Genomic DNA, 20,737 nt, shown 5'->3' on the forward strand with positions numbered 1-20,737 from the left:
GTAGGGCAAAAGCACTGGGCTCCAAGAAACCTGTCTACCTCCAACCTGTCTACCTCCAACCTGTCTACCTCAAACCTGTCTACCTCAAAACGTCTACCTCAAAACGTCTACCTCAAGACAGACCCAGTCTACCTCAAAGTGTGTACCCTACGGTGGTTCAATGGGCACATGGCCCCCACACAGAATTGAAGACACAGATGAATGACCTTGATTAGACTGGACTCCCACTTTAGCAACCAAATTCCCAGCAGTTGTTTGGCCTCCGACAAATTTAACATCGGGCAAGCGGGAAAAGTTCCCCCACATCATCTGGCCTGAAGACTTCCCAGTAAGGAACCGGTTGGCGATGACTACTGCAAAGAAGCTACTCTCAAAAATAGTGTGCAGATATGGGGGTTCCAGAAGCGATAGCAAGTGATCAGGGACCCATATACACAGCAAATCTGACACAAGAGACCTGATTAGCAGTAGGGTCAGACTTATTTCTACACACTTCTCACCATCCCACACCATAGACTAAGTGGGACACTTAAGAGCAGCATGCTAAAAAATTTGCCCAAGAGACAGACAAACCCTGGCATTAGACACTCCCCTAGACTTAGAAAAAGCTGTCACCAATATGAAACTTTATTTGGGTCAAAAAACCCAGTTTAGGGGTATTCTATACTTAGCAGTTGACTATGCAAAATAATACTTTGTCTGCATGTGTAATTGAATTTATCAAGAATCTTGCTAATGTCCATTCTCGAGTTTTTCTCCTTCATTGCCAGGTCCAGATTCAGTGCCTGGTATGCACGCCCTGAGGTCAGGAGACTGCTGAGTGTTGGTGGAAAAAGCCCGTAAAGAGAAGCACTCAATCCCAGATCCGTTGGCCCGTCTCCAAGTGCTGACACCACCAACCTGGAGGGAAAACCCCCACTTGGGTCCACGCATCGCATTGCAGGAAAGCCCTCATACCAGAAGATACACCTGAGCTGGAATAATGCTGTGGATGACCTACCTGACTGCTAACTAAGAGACTTTGATTACATTGCATCAAACCCCCATTAGGGACAGACCTCTTGACCGCCCATTTGCGAAAAGTCTGTACAGAGGAGGATGTATGCGCTAGGCATATGTCAGACCACTGGCAGCATAAAAGAGTTGCAGCGCTTTGGGCCAGGAGCAGGATTTTAGGGCAAGTGATATCTAAGTGGGATTGTGATAGAAATATATATGTATATGTATGCTTCATCTAGATCTCACTTGCATGCTATATACTCCATATACTTCATATACTCCATATATGCGCACTTAGAGATATAATCATAGCTGTCCTGAACTTTGTAACTAGTTACTGGAGATGACCTAACCCTAACCCCATGAAGCCTGTCTGGACAACCAACGTGATAGCATTGTCTTGTGTCTTGAGAAATATCTAGCAGACATAGGGAATAAGGAAGTAAGGCCAGATGTGCCAGCCGATATCAGAACATTGCTGACACTGCAGGACAATGGGCCGTAAATTATATTGCTAGAATCAGCTTTTTGGTAAACTCTTCCATATATGTTCATGTATTCAAACTGACCAATTAAACTAGAAGTTCAGCCTTTATGTTAATGAGTAGCCACTCCTTTGTACGAACTGATAAAACCATGTATATTTCAATAAACCAGCAGAGTTTTGCTGGAAAGGATTGCTGCTAACTAGGTTTGGCACTCAATAAGACTCTGTCTAATTAGGACAGGCGACAGCACTCACAAGGGTATATCTACCCAATCAAATTTCCATGTCACATGTATATAGTATGTTGTTAGAATCATATCCAACCTTCAATGTTGTGGACTAAAGAAAATAAACAAGTATATATTCTCTCAAATGAAGCATGCATAAGATAAATATTCATTTAATCACTTTGGAGAGAAAGATTGTACCCTGAATATCCATTCAGCTTCACGTCTCAAAATTAGCCTATCCAGATCTCCTCCTCTGATTTTAGGCTCAACCAGCTCCACCATTGTTAAAGTTATATCCGATAAACTGCGTGCATGAATCTCATTGATAAGGCGGGCCACTGGCAAATATCTCTTGTTCCTAATTTCATTCCGATATTCACCCACCCTCACCCTCTGTTCTCACTTCGTTTTTCCAATGTAGTCCAAAGGACAGGTGCATGTAACCTTGTATACCATCCCTGTGGACCTACAAATACCAAAATCTCTAATGGAAAAAACCTTGCCATTGGCTGCACTACAGAAAGTCTTTCTCTGAGACATCATGCTACATCTGGAGCTGTTACCACACCTGTAGAAATCTATAGGTCTTCTATCAAGCAAGCCAGGTACCAGCCCTGACTGGTCTCTGATAGAGACTATGAAACAGACAATCCCCAATGGATCGACCCCTCCTACAGTTAGGTCCATATATATTTGGACAGAGACAACATTTTTCTTATTTTGGTTCTAGACATTACCACAATGAATTTTAAACAAAACAATTCAGATGCAGTTGAAGTTCAGACTTTCAGCTTTCATTTGAGGGTATCCACATTAAAATTGGATGAAGGGTTTAGGAGTTTCAGCTCCTTAACATGTGACACCCTGTTTTTAAAGGGACCAAAAGTAATAGGACAGATTAAATAATTGTAAATAAAATGTTCATTTCTAGTACTTGGTTGAAAACCCTTTGTTGGCAATGACTGCCTGAAGTCTTGAACTCATCGACAACACAGACGCTGTTTCCTCCTTTTTGATGCTCTGCCAGGCCTTCACTGTGGTGGTTTTCAGTTGCTGTTTGTTTGTGGGCCTTTCTGTCTGAAGTTTAGTCTTTAACAAGTGAAATGCATGCTCAATTAGGTTGAGATCAGGTGACCGACTTGGCCATTCAAGAATATTCCACTTCTTTGCTTTAATAAACTCCTGGGTTGCTTTGGCTTTATGTTTTGGGTCATTGTCCATCTGTAGTATGAAACGACGACAAATCAGTTTGGCTGTATTTGGCTGGATCTGAGCACAGAGAACGGGTCTGAATACCTCAGAATTCATTCGGCTGCTTCTGTCCTATGTCACATCATCAGTAAACACTAGTGACCCAGTGCCACTGGCAGCCATGCATGCCCAAGCCATCACACTGCCTCCGCCGTGTTTTACAGATGATGTGGTATGCTTTGGATCATGAGCTGTACCACGCCTTCGCCATTCTTTTCTCTTTCCATCATTCTGGTACAGGTTGATCTTGGTTTCATCTGTCCAAAGAATGTTCTTCCAGAACTGTGCTGGCTTTTTTAGATGTTTTTTAACAAAGTCCATTCTAGCTTTTTTATTCTTGATTCTTATGAGTGGCTTGCACCGTGCAGTGAACCCTCTGTATTTACTTTCATGCAGTCTTTTCTTTATGGTAGATTTGGATATTGATACGTCTACCTCCTGGAGAGTGTTGTTCACTTGGTTGGCTGTTGTGAAGGGGTTTCTCTTCACCATGGAGATTGTTCTGCGCTCATCCACCACTGTTGTCTTCCGTGGCCGCCCAGGTCTTTTTGCATTGATGAGTTCACCAGTGCTTTCTTTCTTTCTCAGGATGTACCAAACTGTAGATTTTGCCACTCCTAATGTTGTAGCAATTTCTCGGATGGGTTTTTTCTGTTTTTGCAGCTTAAGGATGGCTTGTTTCACCTGCATGGAGAGCTCCTTTGACAGCAGTGTTTCCTTCACAGCAAAACCTTCCAAATGCAAGAACCACACCTTAAATCAACTCCAGGCCTTTTATCTGCTTAATTGAGAATGACATAACGAAGGGATTGCCCACACCTGTCCATGAAATAGCCTTGGAGTCAATTGTCCAATTACTTTTGGTCCCTTTAAAAACAGGGTGGCACCTATTAAGCAGCTGAAACTCCTAAACCCTTCATCCAATTTTAATGTGGATACCCTCGAATGAAAGCTGAAAGTCTGAACTTCAACTGCATCTGAATTGTTTTGTTTAAAATTCATTGTGGTAATGTCTAGAACCAAAATTAGAAAAATGTCTCTGTTCAAATATATATGGACCTAACTGTATATGTCACATTTGGTTTAGGTGAAATAAATTTACTGACATTTGGGTCCACTAGAAGGATTCCCCAGTGTTTTCTTAGGGCCTGAAAGACCCTCTCAGATGGTCCATCGCATGTGCCAATCAACCTAACTAAGGCACCCTGATCCTCCTTTTGCACCTGATTCTTATTGAGAAGTGTCCCTCTATTAACCGAGAGTGCATGGTTCAACGGTCCATCCAAAGCACTACACGGATATCCTCTCCTCCTGAATCTACCATAGAGGTCACTTGATTGTCTCCTGAAGGTACCTAGATCAGAGCAGTTCCTTCTAACCCGAAGGAACTGCCCCTTAGGTATCCCTCTCTTCAGGGGGACTGGATGATGACTAGTCCATCTAAGCAAACCGTTGGTCGCCGTAAGTTTTCTGTATGTGCTAGTACATATTCTTCCATCATCCTCCTTAACAATGGCCAAATCCAAAAAATTTATGATCCGTGTATGATATTCTGAAGTGAATCTGAGGTCTATTCTGTTGTTATTGATACTTTCAATGAAACGGGTGAATCTCTCCACTGGGCCAGACCAGAAGACCAGTATGTCATCAATATATCGGGCCCAGAGAGAGATATAGGGACTCCACCAGCCTTCCTCCCTCCAGCCCAGGAAGACATTCGCATATGTTGGAGCATAATGGCTCCCCATTGCAGTCCCCCTGAGCTGGTGGAAGTAGTTATTATCAAACAGGAAGTAGTTATGGGTGAAGGTGAACCGAAGGAGCTCTTCCACAAATGTATTGTGCTCCCGTCATTCCACCGATCTCGTTCTAAGGAAATGAATGACAGCTCTGATACCAAATTCATGAGGGATACTACTATATAAAGCCTCCACGTCAATAGAGGCTATCAACGTTTTGGCTTTCACAGTTATCCCAAAATACACAAAAGATGGGAATTTTCACGTACATATGAGGGTAAGGACTCAACAAAGGGTCTCAGCACCTGGTCCAGATACACACCCGCATTCTATGTTAATGAGTCAATCCCTGAGACGATAGAGCAACCTTTTAATGGTTCCAGGCCCTAATGCACTTTAGGCAGGGTATAAAAGTTGGTATCACTGGACAATTTGGTGTCATAAATTTCAACTCACTTTCTGATAGACGACCCCTGCTCCTTGCCCCAATTAGTATCTCCACCAGTCTTTCCTTGTAAATCTGAGTTGGGTCCCCCTGTAGAATCTCATATGTGTCAGAATCGTGTAATAATTAGTGACATATTTTGAGATAGACCTGATAGTCCATGAGTACCTGATTCCCACCCTTATCGGATGCTTTTATAGTAAGGACCCAATTTTTTTCAAGATTTTCAAGGGCCCACCATTCTCCGCAAGTGAGATTGGGTGAATGCTGCTGATTTCTACATGAGATCTTACATAAGTCAGCCTCCACTAACTTGATAAAGATATCCACACTTGTGCTCTCAACAATGGGTGGCATTCTGGTACTCCTATTCTTAAGTTCTACAACCCTTACCCCTTGCTTGGGTATTCTCATTTAGAGGACTGGTAAGGACCTGAAAACCCTCAAGATCTTCCTCAGATAACCCCAATCTTTTGCATTGTTATAAAACATGCTTTTGAAAAAATAACTTCCACTTAATGTTACGTCCAAATAGGTTCAGGTCCTTAACCCAACCAAAACAATTGAAAGGGTTAGTGGGTACAAAATTAAGACCCTTTCTCAAAACCAAGAAATCATCCCCTAAGGGCACATATGATGAAAGGTTAATGATTTGGCCCTGATCTAGTGAGGTTTCCTCCTCAGATCGTATCCCATCAAAGGGCCCTGTCCAAAAAAGATTGTGAGGACCCAGATGCAGAGGCCCAATATTTGTAGCCAAATTTAATTGGGCACCCCTTCCTTTTCCTCTTTGCCTGTGGTGGTTTCTTGGTGCATGCCATTTCCTCCTGATCTGCCTTCCCCTCCCTTGGTAGTTAGAGAAACTTTCAGTCTGTTCAGTATCAGAAGTGTCTATGTCAGATGATGAGGTATCCAAGAAGTATCATTTCTCCTTGCGGAGAATGACATGCTAAGCATGTCGAGGTGAGGAGACTTAAAGCTGCAATGCTCCTCTGGGAAATATTCTAATTATGCAAATTGTCTCTTTGTATCTATGTCAGATGATGAGGTGTCATCATCTGACATAGATACTTCAGATACTAAACCTATATGGCATATCTATTGTCTGTGTTACTTATATGAATTTGGTAATTAAGCTAATGTGAGACTGTGTTGGTTCCAATGTCTTGGTCTTGTATGAGCTTGGACTGTATGAAATATTGAAAGCGTATGAATATAAAAGTCCTTGCCATATATTCATCATTTATCTTCTATGACCAACATTGGAATTGTCTATTATATATACAGTATGTCTCGTCTTAACACCATACTGATTACTAGAGATGAGCGACTTTGCCTTTTTTAGGGTCGAGTCGGGTTTCATGAAACCCGGCTTTCGCAAAAGTCGGGTCGAACAAAATCGGCCAACTATAGGGAAAAGTCGGAGGCCGACTGAAACACGAAACCCAATGCAAGTCAATGGGGAAGCAAAGTCGGCAGGGAGTGGAGGACAGTAAACACACCTACAGTGCCCATTTCAATGCCAAAAACATCAATTCTTATTACTGAAGCTTGTCAACCTTAGTTTACTTCATAATAATAGTTACGCATTGAAAACTGGGGATTATTTGGCTAAAGTTGTGGGGGGTAGGGCTGGCTCCAGGTTTTCGTGTGCACTGGGCCTAAGAGTGTCAGTGCGCCCCTTTAACACATACCACAACTCATGATGCTCCGATACGCCACAGAAATATAGGTATAGTAGAATGACAAATACTTCACTGCTTACATGACATGACTGATCTATTTTAAATTGTACAATAGCTCAAAAAAAGTACAGAATATTACTCCATACAGTATTATGGCCACCACATTGTGCGCCATACAGAATAATGAGCCCCATATATTTCTCCATACAGAATAATTGGTCACATATAATGTTCCATACAGTATATGATGGGCCTCATGGATGAAGCTCCAGTGTATGATGGGCCCTAATAATGCTCCATATATAATGGGCTCCATTTCTAATGCTCCAGTGTATCATGTGCCCCATAGATGCTGCTCCAGTGTCTGATCTGCCCCATTTACAATGCTCCAGTATATGATGGGCCTCATGGATGATACTTCAGTGAATGATGGGCCCTAATAATGCTCCATATATAATGGGCCCTATTTCTAATGCTCCAGTGTATCATGTGCCCCATAGATGCTGCTCCATTTATAATGCTCCAGTATATGATTGGCCTCATGGATGATGCTCCAGCGTACAATGGACCCTAATAATGCTCCATATATAATGGGCCCCATTTCTCATGCTCCAGTGTATCATGTGCCCCATAGATGCTGCTCCAGTGTCTGATCTGCCCCATTTATAATGCTCCAGTATATGATGGGCCTCATGGATGATGCTCCATTGTATGATGGGCCCTAATAATGCTCCATATATAATGGGCTCCATTTCTAATGCTCCAGTGTATCATGTGCCCCATAGATACTGCTCCAGTGTCTGATCTGCCCCATTTACAATGCTCCAGTATATGATGGGCCTCATGGATGATGCTCCAGTGAATGATGGGCCCTAATAATGCTCCATATATAATGGGCCCTATTTCTAATGCTCCAGTATATCATGTGCCCCATAGATGCTGTTCCATTTGTAATGCTCCAGTATATGATTGGCCTCATGGATGATGCTCCAGTGTACAATGGGCCCTAATAATGCTCCATATATAATGGGCCCCATTTTTCATACTCCAGTGTATCATGTGCCCCATATATGCTGCTCCAGTGTCTGATCTGCCCCATTTATAATGCACCAGTATATGATGGGCCTCATGGATGATGCTCCATTGTATGATGGGCCCTAATAATGCTCCATATATAATGGGCCCTATTTCTAATGCTCCAGTGTATAATGGGCCCTATAAATGCTGCTCCAGTGTCTGATGTCCCCCATTTGGAATGCTCCAGTATATGATGGGCCTCATGGATGATGCTCCAGTGTATGATGGGCCCTAATAATGCTCCATATATAATGGGCCCCATTTCTAATGCTCCAGTGTATCATGTGCCCCATAGATGCTGCTCCATTTATAATGCTCCAGTATATGATTGGCCTCATGGATGATGCTCCAGCGTACAATGGACCCTAATAATGCTCCATATATAATGGGCCCCATTTCTCATGCTCCAGTGTATCATGTGCCCCATAGATGCTGCTCCAGTGTCTGATCTGCCCCATTTATAATGCTCCAGTATATGATGGGCCTCATGGATGATGCTCCATTGTATGATGGGCCCTAATAATGCTCCATATATAATGGGCTCCATTTCTAATGCTCCAGTGTATCATGTGCCCCATAGATGCTGTTCCATTTGTAATGCTCCAGTATATGATTGGCCTCATGGATGATGCTCCAGTGTACAATGGGCCCTAATAATGCTCCATATATAATGGGCCCCATTTTTCATACTCCAGTGTATCATGTGCCCCATATATGCTGCTCCAGTGTCTGATCTGCCCCATTTATAATGCTCCAGTATATGATGGGCCTCATGGATGATGCTCCATTGTATGATGGGCCCTAATAATGCTCCATTTATAATGGGCCCTATTTCTAATGCTCCAGTGTATAATGGGCCCTATAAATGCTGCTCCAGTGTCTGATGTCCCCCATTTGGAATGCTCCAGTATATGATGGGCCTCATGGATGATGCTCCAGTGTATGATGGGCCCTAATAATGCTCCATATATAATGGGCCCCATTTCTAATGCTCCAGTGTATAATGGGCCCCGTAAATGCTGCTCCAGTGTCTGATGTCCCCCATTTGGAATGCTCCAGTATATGATGGGCCCCATTTTTAATTAACCCAGGCATGGTATGTGAAAAGAGCTCCATGGAGTAATCTGAAGTGTGTGCTGCTGCATCCTTCACTTTTGGTGTGGGTGAAGGACACAAGGAAAGGGGTTGCTCCTGACCAGAAGCCTGCAGTTATGACTCAGTGCTTACATTTTGTTAAACTTCAGAAGAGGAGGCGATAGAGCTGGAGGCTGTTTCAGCAATGTAAGCCAAAATCAGTTCCAGATGCTCCAGCTTTAAAAGCAGTCTACCTACTCCCAGAAAACGGAGCCTTACAGGCCTTCCAGAGCTACACCATGACGCAGGCTCAAAACCTCCTGCCTTAGCTGCTATTGTGTTTTTGGCACTACCAGCAGATGCACCACCACCACCATCAGTACCAGGTGGCCCCCCGTGGCCACGTCTGCATCCTCTTCCACCATACTTCCTCATGTTTTGGAAAATGGACCCAAAATACCTGCAGATATATGGTACTGTATCAGAAGCGTACAGCTCTACACAGTCTAGGGATAACAGTAAATCTCCAAATATATATCATGATTCATACACAGACGCTCACAGGCTCAGTATGGATTACCCAATAAAATAAAAAGTTGAAAAAGGGTACAGTATCACCAAATACAAGATATATATAGTATAGTGTAAACATTCTGAATCTCCGTTTACATTTCAGGAGGCAGACACAGACGCTCTCAGGCCCAGTATGGATTACACAAGAATATGAAGAGCTGTAAATGGGTAATGTAGCACAAGCGTACAGCTGTATACAGTGTTGGGGTAATCTTAAAGCTCCTAATATATTGCCGGAGTAACAGACAGACATTCACAGGCTCATTATGGATTACACCAGAATCTAAATAGCTAAAAAGGTTACTGTATCAGAAGCATACAGCTGTACAAAGTGTTGGCCAAATTTGAAATCTCAGTATATATTTCCGGAGTCATTCTCAGACACTCACTCAGTCTGGGTTGTAAAATGTAAAATGTTGTAAAAAAGGTACTGGATAACAATATAGCAAGTATATATATTATAGGGTACAATTGAAATCTCCATATACATAGTCCCGTAGTCACTCTCAGATGCTTACTCAGTATGGATTTGACCGTAATACTAAATGTCGAACAAAGGTACTGTATAAGATACAAGCTGTATCGAGTATAGGGTAAAAATTGGTATCTCCGATTCACCATATACACTCACTGGCCACTTTATTAGGTACACCATGCTAGTAAGGGGTTGGACCCCCTTTTGCCTTCAGAACTGCCTCAATTCTTCGTGGCAGAGATTCAACAAGGTGCTGGAAGCATTCCTCAGAGATTTTGGACCATATTGACATGATGGCATCACACAGTTGGCGCAGATTTGTCGGCTGCACATCCCTGATGCGAATCTCCCGTTCCACCACATCCCAAAGATGCTCTATTGGATTGAGATCTGGTGACTGAGGAGGCCATTTGAGTACAGTAAACTCAGTGTCATGTTCAAGAAACCAATCTGAGATGATTCGAGCTTTATGACATGGCGCATTATCCTGCTGAAAGTAGCCATCAGATGTTGGGTACATTGTGGTCATAAAGGGATGGACATGGTCAGCAACAATACTCAGGTAGGCTGTGGCGTTGCAACGATGCTCAATTGGTACCAAGGGGCCCAAAGAGTGCCCAGAAAAAATTCCCCACACCATGACACCACCACCACCAGCCTGAACCGTTGATACAAGGCAGGATGGATCCATGCTTTCATGTTGTTTACACCAAATTCTGACACTACCATCCGAATGTCGAAGCAGAAATCGAGACTCATCAGACCAGGCAACGTTTTTCCAATCTTCTACTGTCCAATTTCGATGAGCTTGTGCAAATTTTAGCCTCAGTTTCCTGTTCTTAGCTGAGAGGAGTGGTACCCAGTGTGGTCTTCTGCTGCTGTAGCCCATCTGCCTCAAAGTTCGACGCACTGTGCGTTCAGAGATGCTCTTCTGCCTACCTTGGTTGTAACGGGTGGCAATTTGAGTCACTGTTGCCTTTCTATCAGCTCGAACCAGTCTGCCCATTCTCCTCTGACCTCTGGCATCAACATGGCATTTCCGGCCACAGAACTGCCGCTCACTGGATTTTTTTTCTTTTTCGGACCATTCTCTGTAAACCCTAGAGATGGTTGTGCGTGAAAATCCCAGTAGATCAGCAGTTTCTGAAATTCTCAGACCAGCCCTTCTGGCACCAACAATCATGCCACGTTCAAAGGCACTCAAATCACCTTTCTTCCCCATACTGATGCTCGGTTTGAACTGCAGGAGATTGTCTTGACCATGTCTACATGCCTAAATGCACTGAGTTGCCGCCATGTGATTGGCTGATTAGAAATTAAGTCTTAACACACAGTTGGACAGGTGTACCTAATAAAGTGGCCAGTGAGTGTATATAGAAGGTGTAAACCACACACGCTCACTCACTATGGATGATACCGTAATACAAAATTTGGAACAAAGGTACTGTATCAGCACATAGCAGGTGTATCCAGTCTATTGTAAATTTACGTCTATACTTCCGGCGTCAGACACAGACACTCACAGGCTCACTATGTATTACACCAGAATTTAAAAAGTAGAAAAAGGGAAAGGTAGTCGAAGCGTACAACAGTATACAGTGTTGTGGTACTTTTAAATCTTCGTATATATTTCAATCTCAGTAAGCCAGTCCAGACTCTCTGCTACTGGAAACTACATGGATACAAGTACAGACAGAAAGTTGAGTGTTAGCAGAAATTTGGGAATTACTCATCACGGGAAAACCTCCTGGTAGATGTTGCAGAGGCGATGCAGACCCTCAATTACTGTGTCTGTGGAGACAGCAATAAAGGTTCTTTTGTGAAGAAAGGATTGCTTTATCGCAGTTGCATGGATCACATCACCGTTACTCGTCTCCATCAAATTGTAATCACAGGGAGAGATGTAGACATGGTCCTCACTGCCTGTCATGATGTGTCTGGTCATTTTGGAGTGCAAAAGACAGAAGCCACAGGCCGTAGGTGATTCTATTGGATTGGCATGACAGGAGACATTGAAAAATGGTGGCAGGAATGTCACACGTCTGTGACTATCACAACTGTGAAAGGTGATCACAAACCACCACCTCATCCCCTTGTAAGTTGACGTCCATTACAAATCGTAGCCATTGATCATCTGAAGGTAGAGGCCAGCAGGACAGGCCATAGCTACATCTGAACCATCCTTGATCAATACACCAAATTTCTAGTGGCCGTCCCTGTGAAGGATTTAACTGCCCAGACTACACAGCGGTGGAGCAGGGAGAGGTAAGTATTGCAACTTGCAAGTGCTGTTGCCATGACCAATCAGGGGGAGCACACTCGTGGTCGATGGTACTTGCACAGGGCCCCTCATAGTACGCTGGTGTGTCTGATGATGAGTGGGCCCCCCCACCATCAGAGACACTGTATTGTACTATGAGGGGCCCTGTGCCTGTGCCGTCGGCCATCAGTGGGCCCAACCACCAGTTCAGAGCAATGGCACTTGCCCGGGTGCGCCAGGTGTTGACCCCAGCCCTTGGGGGGGTGGGCAGCCCAGTTAGGGAGGTTTAAAAAAAGGCATATGTTGATGTGTTGGCTGGACATTCAGCTGCTGCAAAGGGTGGAATTGGGCAAGTCCGAGGAAGAGGAGGACAAAAGCGAGGCAGTTTTCTGGCAACCTATGTGTCATCAGGGGAAGGTTGGACAATATCCTTTGAAACCCATGCATGGTTCATTTTAATGAAGGTTAGATCATCAACATTTTGGGTCAATAGACGGTTCCTTTTTTCTGATAGGATTGATCCAGCAGCAGTGAAGACTCTTTCAGATAACACACTAGCAGCAGGGCAAGCGAGCTCCTGTAAGGCATATTGTGCCAATTCAGGCCAGGCGTCCAGTTTAGAGGCCCAATAGTCAAAGGGGAATGAACTGTGAGGGAGAACATCGATATGGGAGGTGAAGTAGTTTGTAACCATAGTTGACAACTGCTGTCTCCTGTCACTTTTAATCGATGCAGTATTAGCAGTCGTGTGAGCGGTACTTGAGAGATCATTCCACAACATGGTCATTGAACCCCTTTCTCCAAAGCCACTTCGGCTGTGTGCACCATGAACACCTTTTCCATTGTGCCCACTTCGGCTCGTGGGAGAACCAGCACCGCTGCTGTGTGCTGGGAAAGCCTCAATCAAACGGTTTACCAGAGTTGCTTGTTTGTTAGCCAATATTATCTCTAGGTTCTCCTGTGGCATGATGTTGTGTAATTTGCCTTTGTAGCGTGGATCGAGGATGCTGGCCAGCCAGTATTCGTCATTCCTCATCATTTTGTCAATGCGGGGGGGGGGTCCCTTTTTAGGATCCACAAGGCATAATCGCACATGTGGGCCAATATTCCAGGTGTCAATGCTGCACTACCAATGCTGGGTGAAGGAGCACTTTCTGGCAAATCCACATGCCTACAGTCACGCACAAACACTGTACCTGACCTTGGAACGCCCACATGTTCCCTTGCCCCCTGAGAAGCATCCTCCTGCCCAAAATAATCATCCCCCTCATCCTCCTCCTCCTCCTCTACTTCCTCCACCTCATCCAGGACAGTTCCCTGACCAGACAATGGCTGACTGTCATCAAGGCTTCCCTCCTCCTCCTCTGCTGCAGACGTCTGATCCTTAATGAGCGTCGATCTTTGCATGAGCAGACGCATAAGTGGGATGCTCATGCTTATGATGGAATCATCTGCGCTTACCAGCCGTGTGCATTCCTCAAAACACTGAAGGACTTTACAGAGGTCTTTCAGCTTTGACCACTGCACACCCGACAATTTCATGTCTTTCCTCAAACTGCCTGCCCGTGTATTCTTGCACAAATGCATTACAGCCTGCCTCTGTTCACACAGCCTCTCAACCATGTGCAGGGTGGAGTTCCACCTTGTTGCAATGTCTATGATTAGGCGGTGCATGGGGAGGTGGAGCAATTGCTGCAGTTTCTGCATACGAGTGGAGTGGATGTTTGAGCGATGGATGTGCGAGCACAGTCTTCACACCTTATGTAGCAGGGATGTTAACTCCGGATAATTATTAAGGAAGCACTGCACCACCAGGTTCAAAGTGTGAGCCAGGCAATGTATGTGTGTGAGTTTTACACGGGCTATGGCTGCCACAAAATTAGGGCTGTTATCACTGACTACCTTGCCTGCCTCAAGATGTATACTGCCCAGCCATGACTCAGTTTGTCGCTGCAAGTAGTCGGCCAGTACCTCCGCGGTGTGTCTGTTGTCGCCCAAAGATATCATCTTTAACACAGCCTGCTGACGCTTACCACTAGCTGTTCGATAGTGGGACACCTCATGTGCAACACTGCCAGCTGCGGATGGAGTGCTCGTGCGACTGCGCTCTGTGGACGAGCTTTCGCTGATGAAGGAGGAGGAGGGTCAAAAGCCTACAGCCAACTGTTTCCTATACCATGGGCTAGGCAGCACTGTTCCACCGCTGCTGTCCCCTGTGGAGCCTGCATCCACCACATTAACCCAGTGCGCAGTGATGGACACGTAATGGCCCTGGCCATGCCTACTGGTCCATGCATCTGTTGTGAGGTGCACCCTTCCACTCACTGACTGTTTTAGTGCATGGACAATGCAAACACAGTGTACGCAGATGAGGATGAGTACTTTCTTGTCCTACTCAGAGTGTCTGGTAGGGTGAGCTGGACTGGAGAGCTGCATATGGGGGAAGTAGTGGTGGACCGGACAGAGTGAGAGGGGGTTGGTGATGGTATTGATGGTGATGGCCTAGATTCAGTGTTGTGTTGCAAAACCATTGTGATTCCCTGAGTGCTTTGGCCTTGCGACGATATCTCCTGTCAGTATCTAGTCCTAGAATCTGTTTTTTCTTGCCCTTAGACTTGCCCTTAGTTAACATGGATCTTGATGTTTCACAAGTAGGCCATCTTGCTTCCTGCCAAAGCTGTATATAAAGCCAGCACCTGTTCTGTTTCAATGCTTGAGTATTATGTTTTGGACTTTGTGCCTCTGCAATCCCAAGCCTGGACTTACTATCCCTGTTGGTCCTTTCTTAACGGCGGAGTCCTCCGTCAACCTGCACGTCTGGATCCCTGCCTGCTGACCGAGTGATTGCTGAACACCTGACTTCAGAAACCTCTGCCTGACTACACCTGCGGTGAAGTAAGAACTACAGCCAGCTAGTGTGTTCCTCCGCTCTGCAAGAGTCTGTGTCTTGTGCCCGCATTGCTCAGTGACTTTGAATGTTGTGTCGCAGAGTATCAACTCTGCTATAACCATTTATCAGATTGACTGAACATTTATCTGGACTTATATGCTATATTGCATTCAGATTACTAATACAATATTGCTTGCGCAACCCATTGTGTCTGCAGTCTCTTTGACCTAGCCACTGGTGTCCAGTTGTCTCCACTAGTATCGTGACAGGATACTCAAGCCTTAAAAAATGGATGCCGCTGGGTCAGAGACTTTAGAAGTGCGTGTTAAGAAGCAAAATAATATCACTGCCACTGTACACGCTGAAGTGCAGACATGGAAGAGCAGAATAGAAAGCCTAGAGGGGCAGACTAAATATGATATGCAAGTGCTCAGTCAGACCCTTCAGGAATTGCGTGGCCGAGTTGCGGCTCTGGAGGCACAATCTCAGGCTTCTGTTCCTGCCATACCCAAACTACCACCATTTAGGTTTGGTGGCGACCGAGACAAATACCGTGGGTTTCTGAACTAGTGTCGTTTATACTTTGCTGCACATGTCACACAGTTTCCTACGGACCGTTCCAAAGTATTGACTATCATCATGTTGCTGACTAATAAGGCTCTTGCCTGGGCAAACCCTCTGATAGAATCACAGGATGCATGTCTGAATGACTTCAATATGTTTATTACCGCCATGGGGCAGATGTTTGACGATCCGAACCGTGGCCTTACAGCTGAGATGGCCCTGCTGAATTTGCGTCAAGGTAAACGCCCAGTGACTGAGTATGCTATGGATTTTAGAAGGTGGGCTCAGGACACCACCTGGAATAGTGCAGCAAAGTACTCAATATTTAAGAAGGGGTTGTCCAGTTCTATCAAGGACGAGCTTGCACGTGCGGAGGCTCCCACTGCTCTACGTGATTTCATCAATCACTGTATTCGCCTAGACGCTCGCATCTCCGAACGAAAACTAGAAAGGTGGTCTGAGATGAACCGCAGCAATAAATCGCTTCTTCCTTTCCTTCCTAAGGAGAATCCGGACCCAAGTCCTCAGGAGTCCGCACCTGAGCCGATGCAGGTAAATTCCCTACGAAGTCGAGTAAGTGATGAACGGAAGGAATTTCGCTTCAAGGAGAATTTATGTTTTTACTGTGGGAAGTCAGGACATTTCATTATCAACTGCCTCAATCGTTCTCGCAGGACAACCGCAGCCATGGTAGAACGCGACTTCTCTGAATCATACTCCATAACTTCCGAATCCGGGCCACCTGAAATTGCAGCAACCGCTCCTGATTATGACTTTTCAGATATGAACTCTGTTACATCCGAAACTATACTACCCATTAATGCTGTTATTCTATCTTCTGCAGTTTCATACCCTTGCAATAAGAAAAAAGATTCACATTGTTACCTTCCTATCTAGATCTGGATTGACTCCCGTTGGGTGAACAGTTCCGCCATGCTAGACTCTGGGGCTAGCGGTAACTTCATGGACACTTCTTTTGCTAAGGAATATGGAATCCGATCACAGAGAAGAGTATCGTCAATTCTGATGGAGACTGTGGATGGGTCCCCTTTGACCTCGGGGCCCGTAGACCAGCAGACTGAACCACTGAAGGTCCTCATGGGAGATAATCACCAGGAGAAATTGCCCTTCCTTCTGATTTCCTCTCCACATTTCCCTATTATCTTGGGTTTACCTTGGTTGCAGGCTCAAAATCCCATCATTGACTGGGAGACTAAGAGATTACGGTTCCCAGCTAAAAAGGTAACTTCTGAGAAATCGATTGATCAATCTCCGGGCAACCCATCATCGGACCTAAGGTTACCGGCAGTTTATAAAGAATTTTCGGATTTGTGCGATAAAAAGAATGCAGATAAATTACCACCACACCGCTCTTATGACTGCCCAATCGAGCTTCTGCCTGCTGCTTCCATTCCTTTTGGTAATATTTATCCATTGTCTGGTCCAGAGCTCAAGACTCTCAAAGAATATATCGACGAAAACCTGTCTAAGGGATTTATACGCCCCTCATCCTCTCCAGCCGGTGCACCCATCTTTTTCGTTAAAAAGAAGGATGGATCCCTCAGACCCTGTGTTGATTACCGGGAAATTAACAAGGTAACCATCAAGAACCGCTACCCCCTGCCATTAATTCCGGAGCTTCTCGAGAGAGTTCGTCAGGCCAAGGTCTTTTCAAAATTGGACCTACGCGGGGCATACAATCTAGTCCGTATAAGACCTGGAGACGAATGGAAAACAGCATTTAGGTCTCGATATGGACACTTTGAGTATTTGGTCATGCCATTTGGACTTTGCAATGCCCCAGCAACTTTCCAACATCTAGTAAATTATATTTTCAGAGACATTCTTGATCTTTTTGTCGTAATCTATTTGGATGACATTCTGATTTTTTCTAGCTCCATGGAGGAACATCAGCAACATGTCAAGACTGTCTTGCAGCGGTTGAGGGAACACCATCTGTACATCAAGCTGGGGAAATGCGAATTTCACAAGTCGGAGATCCAATTCTTAGGTTATGTAATTTCCCCACAGGGTCTGAGTATGGATAACAGCAAGATCAAGGAGATTCAGGAGTGGCCAATCCCCAAGAACGTCAAAGAGGTCCAACACTTCATCGGATTTGCTAACTTCTACAGACGCTTCATCAAGAACTTCTCTGACATCGTCTCGACCATCACCCAGTTGACACAGAAGAAGACAGCATTTATTTGGTCCCTTCAAGCCCAAGAAGCATTCTCTCGGCTCAAGACCGAGTTCACGTCAGCACCGGTACTGATCCACCCTGACCCGGAACTCGCCTTCATTATTGAAGTAGATGCCTCAAACTGTGCCACCGGGGCTATACTGTCCCAAAGAACAGGTGAGAAGAATTTACTTCATCCTTGTGCTTTTCTTTCCAAGCGACTGTCTCCTGCAGAAAAGAACTACGATGTAGGAAATAAAGAATTACTGGCTATCATCGCCGCCTTCAAGTAGTGGAGACATCTTCTGCAAGGAGCTTCACAGCCGATCGTGGTCCTCACGGATCACCGCAACCTTGAGTTCATCAGGTCAGCAAGATGCCTGACCCCACGGCAGGCCCGCTGGAGTCTTTTCCTTAATCAATTCAATTTTACAATCTCTTATAGACCAGGTTCGTGCAATGGAAAAGCAGATGCTCTATCCCGGATGTACTCCACTGACGCTGTTCCGGATGCTCCACCTAAGACCATACTTTCTGATTGCAATTTTGTAGGAGTCATTCATAATCAAAATTTGTTGCAGGTCATCAAAGAAGCTTACAACTCTGATCTTTTCCTGTCTCAGCCATCTGATGAGGTAAGCCTTCTTTTTAGGAATGGAGTTTGGACCCGAGAACGGCGCCTCTACATTCCTGAAGCCGTGAGGTTAAGAGTGTTGAGATTGGTTCATGATTCTAAGGTTGCAGGGCACAGAGGAATTCAGAAGACTCAAGAATTCTTATCTCGCTTCTTCTGGTGACCAGGTTTTCGGAAGGATGTCCAGAAGTACGTTTCATCTTGTGAGGTATGTGCCAAATTCAAGGTTCCACATGCCTCCCCTACTGGTCTGTTACAGCCTTTGCCGGTGCCGTCTCGCCCGTGGGGATCCATTTCTATGGACTTTATTGTAGAACTGCCCCTTTCCGAGGGAAAGAGTGCGATTTTGGTGGTGGTCGATCGCCTGACCAAGGCGGCCCATTTCATCCCATGTTCCGGTTTACCCTCTGCGAAGGACACTGCTGACCTAATTATCCAGAACATCTTTCGCCTGCACGGGGTTCCGGATGAAGTTGTTTCTGACCGTGGAGTTCAATTTACTTCAAAGTTTTGGTGAAGCTTTTGTTCAGCATTAGGCATAGAAGTTAACTTATCTTCTGCTTTCCACCCTCAGTCCAACGGGCAGACAGAACGTACCAACCAAACACTAGAGCAATATCTTCGCTGCTACGTTTGCCATTTGCAAGATAATTGGGTAAGGCTACTCCCATTGGCTGAATTTTCTTATAACAACTCCCAGAGTGCCTCCACCAAGCAGTCTCCATTCTACGCTAACCTGGGATATCACCCTAGCATTCTCCCCAGATTACCGGTAGATACATCTTTACCAGCAGTTGCCGACAGGATCTCTTCACTTCAACAGAACCTTGAACTTCTGAAAGAGACTTTGGGTTCCGCACAAGAGAGGTACAAGAATGCAGCTGACAGATTTCGCAAACCAACGCCAACATTGAAGGTAGGAGATTTAGTCTGGCTATCTACAAAGAATTTAAAGATGAAGATCCCTTCCCCTAAGTTGGGACAGAAGTACATTGGTCCTTATAGGATCAGTGGCCTGGTAGGTGCTGTTGCATGTCGCTTAAAACTCCCAAGAACACTGAAGATACATCCTGTCTTTCATACTTCTCTACTAAAGACTGTAGTACCAAATCCTTTTCCAGGACGTTCATCTCCTCCTCCTGATCCCGTTCTTGTAGATGGTCAAGAGCAGTTCATCGTTGAGAGGATTCTGGATTCAAGAATCTACAGAAATCGACTGCAGTATTTGATTAAATGGCAAGGCTATTCCTCAGAGGAGAATTCCTGGGAACCTGTGGATAATATTAACGCCTCCCGACTGATTGAGCAGTTCCATCAAAGGTACCCTGGCAAGCCTGGTTTAGGGTCGTCCGGAGGCCGTCCTTGAGGTGGGAGTAATGTCAGTATCTAGTCCTAGAATCTGTTTTTTCTTGCCCTTAGACTTGCCCTTAGTTAACATGGATCTTGATGTTTCACAAGTCGGCCATCTTGCTTCCTGCCAAAGCTGTATATAAAGCCAGCACCTATTCTGTTTCATTGCTTGAGTATTATGTTTTGGACTTTGTGCCTCTGCAGTCCCAAGCCTGGACTTACTATCCCTGTTGGTCCTTTCTTAACGGCAGAGTCCTCCGTCAACCTGCACGTCTGGATCCCTGCCTGCTGACCGAGTGATTGCTGAACACCTGACTTCAGAAACCTCTGCCTGACTACACCTGCGGTGAAGTAAGAACTACAGCCAGCTAGTGTGTTCCTCCGCTCTGCAAGAGTCTGTGTCTTGTGCCCGCATTGCTCAGTGACTTTGAATGCTGTGTCGCAGAGTATCAACTCTGCTATAACCATATATCAGATTGACTGAACATTTATCTGGACTTATATGCTATATTGCATTCAGATTACTAATACAATATTGCTTGCGCAACCCATTGTGTCTGCAGTCTCTTTGACCTAGCCACTGGTGTCCAGATGTCTCCACTAGTATCGTGACACCTCCACATTTAGTGCTGGTGGTGTGCTTAACAGTGGCGGTGGTCTTACAGTGGAGGAAGCGATGGAGCATTGCTGGCTACCTTCAGTTGGACCAGGTGCACATGTGCTACCTGAGGTTTTGTAGTCCGTCCACGCTTGCAAGTGCATGTTGATTAAATGTCTAAGCATGCAACTGGTATTCAAATTTCTGAGTTGTTTACCTCGGCT

Source organism: Dendrobates tinctorius, unplaced genomic scaffold, assembly GCF_039654945.1.
Source record: "Dendrobates tinctorius isolate UK_male_01 unplaced genomic scaffold, ASM3965494v1 ptg000018l, whole genome shotgun sequence".
NCBI lineage: Eukaryota > Metazoa > Chordata > Amphibia > Anura > Dendrobatidae > Dendrobates > Dendrobates tinctorius.